Raw genomic sequence first — 11313 nt, forward strand, 5'->3', positions numbered from 1 at the left:
GCTCACAGTCAGCTAGTGAATGGATCACAGGGCCCCCAATGGAGGAGCTGGAGAAAGTACCGAAGGAGCTGAAGGGATCTGCAATCCTATGGGTGGAACAACATGATGAACTAACCAGTACCCCGGAGCTCTTGACTCTAGCTGCATATGTATCAAAAGATGGCCTAGTCGGCCATCACTGGAACGAGAGGCCCATTGGACTTGCAAACTTTATATGCCCCAGTACAGGGGAACGCCAGGGCCAAAAAAATGGGAATGGGTGTGTAGGGAAGTGGGGGGGAAGGTATGGGGGACTTTTGGGATAGCATTGGAAATGTAATTGAGGAAAAGATGTAATAAAAAAAAAAGAAATAAAAAAAAACACACACACACAAAAAAGTTATTACATTCAATTACTTTCAACCATATTCATGTCAGCACACAACTGTCATGGTGCATGTGTGTTTGCATGCATGTACATGTGTGTGTGAGCATGTATGCATGTATGTGTGGTGCCTCTGTGTGTATCCTTTCACATTGAGGTTGCAGAGTTTGAACTCCCATTTGTCCAACTTGATGACAACCACTATTACTCACTGGGTCATCTCTGTCTGCTCTTTAATTTTATTGAACTTGGTACATATGTTTAAAAATTATTTTTAACAGGAGGAAAATTAGAAGAATTTAAGCAATACTTTACCTAATTCAAGTCTATTACTATTTAATATTTTTTCTATGGAACATAATTCTATGCTTCTGGGAATAGTTATTACTTTTTATTGTATTCTGGAGATTATGATTATATATTATATAAATTGATTAAAAGACTATAGATATAATAAGTGAAAATATTTACAAACTATACATCCAATGAAAGGATGATTTCCAGAAAAAGGGGAAGCATCAAAACACATTATCAAGGAAAAATCCTTAATACAAAATGAGCACTATAACTCAGTGGATATTTCTCCATAGAAGATGTAAAAAAATATCCCCAAATATATGAAGAATTATCAACATCTCCAATCTTTGAGAGGTTTAAATTTAAAATTTCAGTGAGACAACATGTTACTCTTGTAGGAATGGCTATTGACAAAAAGGACAAAGGATACCTGTTAAAGATATGCAGCAAAGGCACCCTAGCTTATAGAAATATGAATTAGTATATCCACTGTTGGAAGCATTATGTAAGATTATCAAAATTATAGATAGAATAAGCATCTGGTCTAACAAGTTATTATGCCAAAGAATCATCTGAACTAAATTTTCATTTCAAGACCATTCATAATAGCCAATAAATGGATATGTTCCACAACCTCTAATGGAAGGATAAAGAAATATAATGCATGTATATTTGTGTGTTATATACATACATATATAATATGTATTTCTATAAAATTGTTTCTTTTCACCAATTTTTTTTCAAAATTTTTATTTTGAATATATATATTAATGCTGTCTTCCATTAAGACTATACTTTTAGGTACCAGTTAGTAAATAAGTTGATTTTCAAAGGATGAACTTGGGTGTTTGAGAACAATAGCTACTTTTGTAGTGGATACGGGTTGACTTTCTAGTATCTAGTATTTGTAACCCCAGCTCAAGGCCATCTGATATCCACTTCTGGCCTTTGTAGGCACAAGGCCTGCAAGTGGTACACATATACAATAAGAAGCTAACACTTTTATAAATAAAATTAAAAAAAACTTTTGAAATAATGTTTTATTAACATGTTGAGAATGTCATTCAATATAATTTGGTAATATTTACCTCCCTTTAAACTTTTCACAGATATCTTTACCTCCATAAACCTCAAACCTAATCCTCTACTTCCTTTTTTTATATGCTGAATGCAGTTTGTGTTGTCCAGCTATTTTTTGGGAATAGAGCTTGTCCTGAATTGTATATGACCTACCATCAACATTCACATCATCAAAGAAAACTGACTCTATATCTCAGCAACCATTAAAGTTCAATATCCACTCAACTAATTATAAGACTTTGGGCCCACCATCCCGTGCATGCTTGGACTTTTTTCTGTCTTTTGCTTGAGAATGTCTTCTGAATACTATCACAGTTGTGAGTTCATGCATAATACAGTCCCACTGTATCCTGAAACACCAGTTCCATGAAGTTATTTGCTATGTCTGCTTCTCACTATCTTTCTGACCCCTTGTTTTTGCAAAAATCTCTGAGCCCTGGTGGAAATTTGTGATATGTACATCTCATTTATGGCTAAGAAGGCTCTTATTTTCTGCAGTTGACCAGTTGACCAATTGAGAGTTTCTGTGTTAATTAGGACCTATAACAAGAGAAAGCTTTTCTTGTGAGAGCTAAGAGATGCAGAGATATATGGGTGTAGAAAAAACTCATTAGCTTTAATTTTAACACCATGCCCATTTAGCAACACAATAATATCAGTTTTTTTCATTGTAAAATATGACATATCTAGCCAGAGTTTCTCAGAAGTTTTATAGGAATGGGTTCTAGCTCCTTTATTAGATTTTAGATCCAATCATAAAGTGGTTGGTTATTCCCACAATCTTTATGCCACTATTGCACACAGAATACATCTTTTCAGTTTCGTCATTATTATATCTCAAATTTCATAGGTTAAAGAAACTGACTACTTTTTCCCTTTGCTACAGTACACAGCACCATCTAGTACAATTAAAACTAGGTAGTAGGAAATATTCTTCAAGGTGAGCACCAGTTTGAGTTCTCTACGTTCTTTTATTCATGTGATTTTTTTCAGCAACAGGATCTTACCATTAAACTCTGGAGAGTAATAAAGGGTATTGAGCATCTCCTGTTAACAGTCATGTAATCTCTACATTCATAACTAGGCAGACACATATGTGAACACACATTCACTAAATATGCAAAACAATATCTATATATGAAGTTTGTTTGGTTAAGGTACTAGTATTTACCTTGATTTTCCTAGAAGCAAGAAAATATCTTGGAGTGTGTGTGTCTGTGTGTGTCTGTGTGTGTGTGTGTGTGTGTGTGTACACATATATTCATACATGCACATGTGTGAATGTGCATTTGTGTGTACTCAGACCATGGCAGTTTTTGAATATTGTAAACCCTCAAATCTTGTTGGAAGAGATGTAGAAATAAGAGGGTATGTGTTTGAAGCAAGAAAGTAAGAAAATAACATAAAAGAAAATGCTTTGTTGGAAATGAAGCATTGTAGAAACAAACTATAGATTTTGCTTTTTAGCTAGTATTTTGCTTTTTAGCTAGTATTATAATGCTCTGCTGTGTTACTAGCTTTAGCAGTGTTACTGTTGATATTGAGTGTACACTACCTTTGATACTCATTGTTTAAATATTTGGTTAAGCAAATCAGGAATAGCTATCAACATTTCAAATTGAAAGTATTAAAATCAGAAGTTACATAATTTGTTCAATCTCTGCATTATGTAGAGGTAGAAACTGGAGTCTGTCTTGCTGTCTTATTACTTACTTCACTAAATGTTATTGATACCTGTGTTTTATTTTTGGAGAGAAGGTAGTAACCCATTTTTAGGTTTATATCCCTGGTGTATATCAATCAAACATTCACACAAACAATGTATAAAACATTCCTTTATATGTGTATATATAATTTTTTTATTTTAAGAAGCTTCTAAAGTAGTGAGTATCTATATATTTGCAAAGGTCTTTGATCTTATTTATTTTCCTCTACTTCTCCCTCTACCCTATCAATCACTATACCACCCCAGTTTAATCCTTTCTGTTCTGATGAGAAGGAGCTTTGGTGTTGTGGGTAAACAGAGGCAGGCAGCAGTTGGAAATCAGTAATTTAGAGCCACTGATGGGGTTGATTTAGATACTTACGAGGGCTGCTGCCAATGGCAGCCAGTCATTAGAGAAATAACTTAGGAGATGATCCTCTGAAGGAACAAAGCTTGATTCACTGAGGCTGGCTATCCCTATGGCCAGAGAAAAACTCTGAGCTCTTTTTTCTTGCGATCAGCGAGAAAGAAAAGGAAAAGAAAAATATCACTCTCTCTCTCTCTCTGTCTTTCTGTCTCTGTCTCTCTCACACACACACACATACATGCACACACACACACACACAGAGAGAACACACACACAGAACACACACACAAACATTTAGATACACAGAGAGTAAATGAAGCAAAAAGCAAACTCCAATAACCTGATACATAAGGCTACATACATACATGCATAATTACATGCATGAAAATGTACAAACATATATATATATATATATATATTTGTACATTGAATGGTTAGAAAAAAGCTCCAGCAAGCAGGTTTCAAACATAAATACACACAACTGATGCATGGAGCAAGCTCCAACACAAACCCAGATAAGCTTTACACTTACTTATACATGCATACAGATTTGATGGATTGAACAAAGTTCCAACACTTCCTCACACCAACTTTACACATATACATACATGTTCTAATCCCCACACTTTATTTTTTCCTCCATAGCTTATATATCCCAGCAGTAAATGATTACAATGTAATAATGTTTTCGTTTCTTCTAGTGAATGTTTATGAAAATAAGTGTGCTCCCCAATATCTTTGCAAGAAATAACATTACAAAGTACAGGTAAAGCAAATGATTCCCAAGAAACCACATACATTTGTACCTAAGCAATTTGTTAAAGATTATCAAAGTGTAAGCAAGCAAGGTAAGTTTTTCAGCCATGTTCTCTTACTGACAGACAGCAATTTGTAGTTACAAAGAAAGGAGAAATTATTTTACTAGTTATCTTTAAAAATAATATTATAAGAATCTTAGAAGAATCACAAATCTAAACTTTTATATAAAGATCAGTCATATCTATCTTAAATCTTCAGAATGCACGTCTACTCATCTGCAATTCTTTTTTTACAGTTTTTTTTAAAATTGGACATTTTCTTTATTTACATTTAAAATGTTATCCCCTTTCTCCATCCCCTGCCCCCCTGACAGAAACCCCTATCCCATCCCCCACCCCTTGATTCTATGAGGGTGCTCCCCTACCCACCCAATCCACTCAAGCCTCACTTCCCTAGCATTCCTCTATACTGGGGCATCAAGCCTTCACCAAGGTCCTACCCTTCCATTGATTCCAGATAAGGCCCCTTCAGCTCTTTCAGTCCTTCTCCTAAAGGGTTCCTGTGCTCAGTCAACCATCATCAGCAGTTCTTAATAAATCACACCAGAAAGCTGAGGGCAGAAATCGATAAAATGGATATAAGAAATCAGTCCAGCCTCAATGAGAGTCATGTCAGCCAGTGCTTCCATTGTTTTTGTTCCCTGACCATGAAGGCCCCTAGCTTAACTAAAAAAGAGTATGCATTTTCTGAATTTCAATTTGTTCCCTAAGATTTTCTACATCAGAGTCAATAGCAAAAACATCTCAATTGAGCTTCACTAATAATTTTATGTTTTCCAGATGTTTTCTAAGGGTGCTTGTCATTGCTGGAATCTACATCCCTAAGTTCTCTATGGTGGTGATTGAGACATTAATCTGTTCCAGCAGCAATGCCTGAAAGAGATCAAGCACAGTTATTATTGAGTATCAGATATACTGCCCAGTAAGGGTCTGGAAGGCCCCTCCCCCAGGGCTTTCATAAAATTCTTAGATCAAGGAGGATGCGAGGACAGGAAGCAGAGCAGAACTCCATAACAGCATGAAGTTCTCAGTAGATGTGGATCTCTGAGTCCTGCCACACTGAAGTGCACCCATCCTGGCTGTGGGAATTGGTTGGCTGCATTCTGTGAGTTCTAAAGTCTTTTGTTTTTCCTCTGCATGGTATTTGGCACCCTTTCATCATTAAACTCTAAATCCTTTGTACCAGTGTATTCTGTCTCTTTAGTAATTTCCAGACCTTTATGGGTATTTCAAAAATATCACACATGTCTGAAGATTCAAGTTAAGATCCAGATGAGAGAAAATATGTGATATTTGGCTTTCTTGACTGAGTAACTGCACTCAAAATAAATGTTTCCAGCTCCATCAGTTTACCTGAGAATTGTATAACTTCAGTTTTCTTAATTGTTAATATTCTACTGGGTTAATGTTTCATGTTTAAATATCCTTTCATCAGTTGATGGACATCTAGTCTCTTTTAATTTTCTGACTATTATGAATAAAGAAACAATGAATGTGGAAAAGCAGGTGTCTATTTAGTAAGATATAGAATCATTTGCATATAGCCTCACAGGTGATAGAACTGTATATTTTGATACAACTGATCGATTTCCATATTTTTGAAGAATCTCCACATTGATTTCCATAATGGTTATATCAGTATGCATTCTCATAAGTAGTAAATTAGTAGTCCCTTCTCTCAATATCCACACCAGTACCAGTACCATGTGTTTTTATTGATCTTAGCATTATGACTAGGATAAGATGAAACTTCAGTGTGGTTTTAATTTTTATTTCTCTGGTTGCTAAAGATGTTGAACATTTAAAAAAACTTTAAACCATGAACATATTTATGAATCAGTTTTATTATTTTGCATTTTTAAAATGCCATCTTACTGTGGGTCTGGAACAGGCTTTATTGGTGCCAATTTAAAACTCCTTGTTTGTGCTTTTTTCCAAATCAGAGAAGCTTTATGATGTATTGCTCAGTTACTCAGCACTTTAGACTATTGAGAATTCTCTTTATAGTTTTTTCTTTTTCTTTCATTTTTAGGGTCTTTTAACAACTCAACATATTTTTTTTATTGAAAATAGATTCTTCTCTCATGCAATAGATCCCAAATGGCATTTTCCTTTTCTTCCATTCCTCCTAGTTCCCCACACTTATTTCCTCTCTCTCTCTGAGTTCCACTCTCCCTTTGCTTCCTTTTCAGAGAAGTGTAGACCTCCAAGAAATAATAGCCAAAGAGGAAAAACAGGATACACTAAGACAAGCAAGACTAACACTTTATGTGGAGGCTGGACAAAGCAACCCATTAAAAGGAAAATAGTCTTAAGAGAAGGCAAGAGTCTGAGATAAACCTGGTTTCACTGTTATTAGTCCCACCAATCTAATAGCCATAACATATACTCAGAGGCCCAGTGCTTGCCATGTCAGTCTCCATGAGCCCATATGAACCTTAGTTAGTTTGGTAGGCCATGATCTCCTGGTGTCTTCCCTTCTGACTCCTACAATATCCCCTGCCACTGTTATTTAGGGTCCCCCCATCTTCCAGTGGAGAAACCCTATGTTTTATGTTTTTATGTCTCTGCACCTACTCCCATCTGCAGCTGGAGGAAGCTTCTCTGATGATGACTGGGCAAAGGATCAATCTATGGGTATAACAGAATACCACTAGGAATAATTTCATTGTTTTTGCCGGTCATGTTTGGTCCTATCCTAGGTCTCAGTGATATCCAATCTCTGGCTTCTGGCCATGTAAGCAGTGTAGGACATGGGTCCCCTCTTGTGGGGAGCGGGTGTGGCAGCAGTCCCAAAGGCGCCAGGGACTGCAGCTAAGTCGTATAACTTGCACCTGGCTTCCTCATATAAACCACAAACATCGTGAGAGCTGCGCAGGTGTACCAGGTTACTGGCGAAGCCATTTTGGTGGAGATATGCCCCTGCTGCCCTGATTAGCTGAAACTGCGTACCTGGTGAGGTGATGTGGCCTGCTGTGTGTGGATGAGAACTGAGAGTATTTAAGAGTGAGAGGCCCAGGGCTCAGGGGGAGATATAAACAAGAAGAAACAGGACTGAATAAACTGCTGTTAGAAGGACTGGTGGTCGTGTCGTTCTTGCTGGTTGAGAGCAGACGTGACACCCTCTCATGATGTTGACCTCAAGTTAAGTCCAGCATTGGTTGGTTATTAACACATGATCTGTACCACAATGCCTCAACACATCTTGCAGGCAGGAATAATTGGAGGTGGAAAGTTTTGTGGTTGGGTTAGTGTCTAGCTATCTTTCCATAACCTGTAGAGTACCTACTCTCACCAAAGAGACTCAAACAATGGGAGGAAGGCTCCAAGCCTACATCAGCTTGACCTCCCTAAGTTGAATGAGTTGAGCAGAAGTTGTCTTTGGCAGTGCCCCTCCTACATACAGCTGTTGTCAGTTTTCAGAGGGCAACCTTCTGTACTAGCATCAGTCTGCATGTTCACGACTTTTTTCACTTTAGACATATGTCTCAGTTCGGATGCCATGTCCTCCACCCCTTGTTGGGCCATATCTTATACGTGAGAGAGTACAGCTCAGGATGCTATGTCATTTGTTGACCTAGCCTTTCTGTGTGCATGGTATTTACTCTGTCCCTTTTACTTCTTTGTTTCATTTTTGTTATTTTTCCAAGCTCTCCTATCTTTTTGCCAGCCTTTGTTATACTGACATTGCACACTTTGGCGTGGGTAGGTTCCAATGAATACAGTGAGCAGTTTGATGCTTTACTGATCTCTATTTCATCAGTTCAGCCTACTATGCCACTTAAAAGTTGGCCTATTTGTTGACTGGTTTCTCTTTTCCCTGATATATACAAAGCTTCATATCCCTCCTTTGCTTAGGGAAAAAAATGAATTGGCATTTGTCTGCTTTCTTTTTTTTTTTTTTTCCAAAATTGTCTGCTTTCTTTTTTTTATTAGATATTTTCTTAATTTACATTTTATGCCCTTTCCTCATTTCCCCTTTGAAAACTCCCTATCTCCTACCCACCCCTGCTCACTAACCCACGCAGTCCTGCTTCCCTGTCCTGGCATTTCCCTAATCTTGGAAGGTCAAGGGCCTCTCCTCTCACTGATATCTCACAAGGCCATCCTCTGCTACATATGTGGCTAAAGCCTTGAGTCCCTCCTTTAGTGCTCTTGGGTTGGTGGTTTAGTCTCTGTGAGCTCTGGGGGTAATGATTGGTTCATATTGTTGTTCCTCCAATGGGGCTGCAAACCCCTTCACCTCCTTGGGTCCTTTCTCTATCTCCTCCATTGGGGACACTGTGCTCAGTCCAATGGATGGCTGTGAGCATCTACCTCTGTATTTCTCCTAAGGGATCATATCATTTGGATGTTTTAACATTCTCAGCTCTCACATGTATTAAAAATGTGGTCTTTGGAGCATAAATGATGCTTTTTCTAATTTTACATGAGGAAAGAAGTCTTCAGGATTTTAAAAGTGGTAAAGAAATGTAGAAGTCTCCTATGTCATATTGTGTATTTTTTAATTTTTACTCACATGTTTCCCTACCCAATCAAGCTCCTGTCTAAACTTTTTTGGGGGGGGGGGCGAAAAAGAACAAAACAAAACAAAACCTCTCTCCTGTTGTTTTGTGCTTTCATATGAAAGGAAACTTTGAGTGTGTTATATTCCACATGTAGGCCACCTTAGCTGAGAGGCCTCATTTTAGAAGAAACATAAAAGATATGTAGTTGTTGAATTACAAATTTGTCTAGGCCAATGTGAAAAATTGTCATTAAAATTGGGATAATAGGCAAGAGTTATCAGTGCCAAGAAAAAATATTCAAAGTCTGGTATTTAACATTGTCTCTGTTTAATTTCTGAACTGACAAATGATAATTGCTTGAGCAATTAAAATAATTAGGAAAGTGTAGAATCACAAAAGAAGAAGCCTTTTAAGGGTGCAATTAAAATGCATAAGAAAAAATTATGTTTGGTTGCTGTACCTTATCCTGCAACAGACAGAGTACCAGGTTCTTTCTTAATGGGCTGACTATTGAGAGATCCCATGCAATTTGAGTTCTGGCTGGGAACACAGCCCAAACACTTATCTCAAAAGGTAAGTGTTGTTTTAAAGTAGGCTTCTGAGGATCTTGGACATAACATCCTGTAACTGCTTTGGTAGAAAATGGCTTTTCAGAATGCACATTTGCTCAATGTGCTATAATTTGGAATATGACTTTTTGAATCCGCTATTCTGAGCTGTCTTTAAACAAGCATGAGAGAAAACATGAGCAAACCCCTTGGATGGTGTTAGCATTTTACAATTCTTATCTGCTTTTTGAGCTGCAGAAGGCAATCTGAGGGAAGCTTTGGAATTTGAAGATTGGCAGTGCTTTATAGAGAGAAATGACAGTTTCTTTGGATAAGAGAAGACTCTTTGGAAAGGTAGACTAACCTTAATTCAGAGAGATTATGCCGTAAAATCAAGCAAAGGAGCATTAACTATAAGAACCACTTTAGTGTTTGTGTGCTCAAACAACAGTTAAGCTACTCTATTTTCTGATATGCTCCCTATAGCTGGGGATCCTGTCAAAGATTGATGAGACCAATTTCTAAGCAGAGACCATCTTAGAAGTAAATAGATGGTGTTTAATCAGAATTTTGTAAAATTTGTTCTATTAGGCATGAAGTATTGGTTCAGGTATACTTTTTAGAGAGTTATTTATTAAGAATATTGCAGTCAGCTTCTAATACTTGTATGCGCCAATCCCAGGTTATTTATCTCAAGTAACAGTCCCTGGATTTAACAACCTTAATGTATATTTCCTATAAATTAAAATTGGCCTTTGCTACATTGGAATTTTATCTTTCTCACAGAAACTCATTTATCATATTAAACTCATGTCATGCAGGACATGAAATATTTTTGTACACAATTACTTTTCATTTATTGTCAATGCACAGTGCAATGAAATGGTTTCAGCTCACAGCAAAATTTAGAATGTGATGTGGTTTGAAAGGAGAGTATTAAGTGAATTTGGACAAGAGAGGGTTTGGCTAAAATGATGGTAAACTAGAGTCAGTAGAATAATTTGGAAGAAACACTCAGATTTAATAAACTGATAAGTTTATTTCAAAACAAATCAATATGTCATTCTACTTTTTATCAATTAAATGAGTGGTACTGAATTAAGTGACTTGACTTCAAAAGTATCTTTCTCTACTAATATTTATGAAGAAATTTTAGAATAACATTATCCATTTGTTAAATACTCTTAATGAATGTTTACTTTGTTTATGCTAATTATGTTCTTTTCTGTGCTGATGATGCAGTCAGTCTTAGAGAATATTTAACTATGTTTGTACAATAAGTGATATATCTGTTAATCAATAGAAACAGGGGTCCTTAACCATCCTGTTCTATGTTAATATGTAATTTCATAACTACATCATAAAAAATGCACAAGCTCTTAAATTTTAAAGAAATAGTTTGTGTCCTTCTTACCGGTTGGGACATCTTCTGGATATATGCCCAGGAGAGGTATTGCTGGATCCTCCGGTAGTACTATGTCCTATTTTCTGAGGAACCCCCAGACTGATTTCCAGAGTGGTTGTACAAGCTTGCAATCCCACCAACAATGGAGGAGTATTCCTATTTCTCCACATCCTCGCCAGCATCTGCTGTCACCTGAATTTTTGATCTTAGCCATTCTGACT

This window comes from Mus caroli, chromosome X (genome assembly GCF_900094665.2).
Source record: "Mus caroli chromosome X, CAROLI_EIJ_v1.1, whole genome shotgun sequence".
Lineage (NCBI taxonomy): Eukaryota > Metazoa > Chordata > Mammalia > Rodentia > Muridae > Mus > Mus caroli.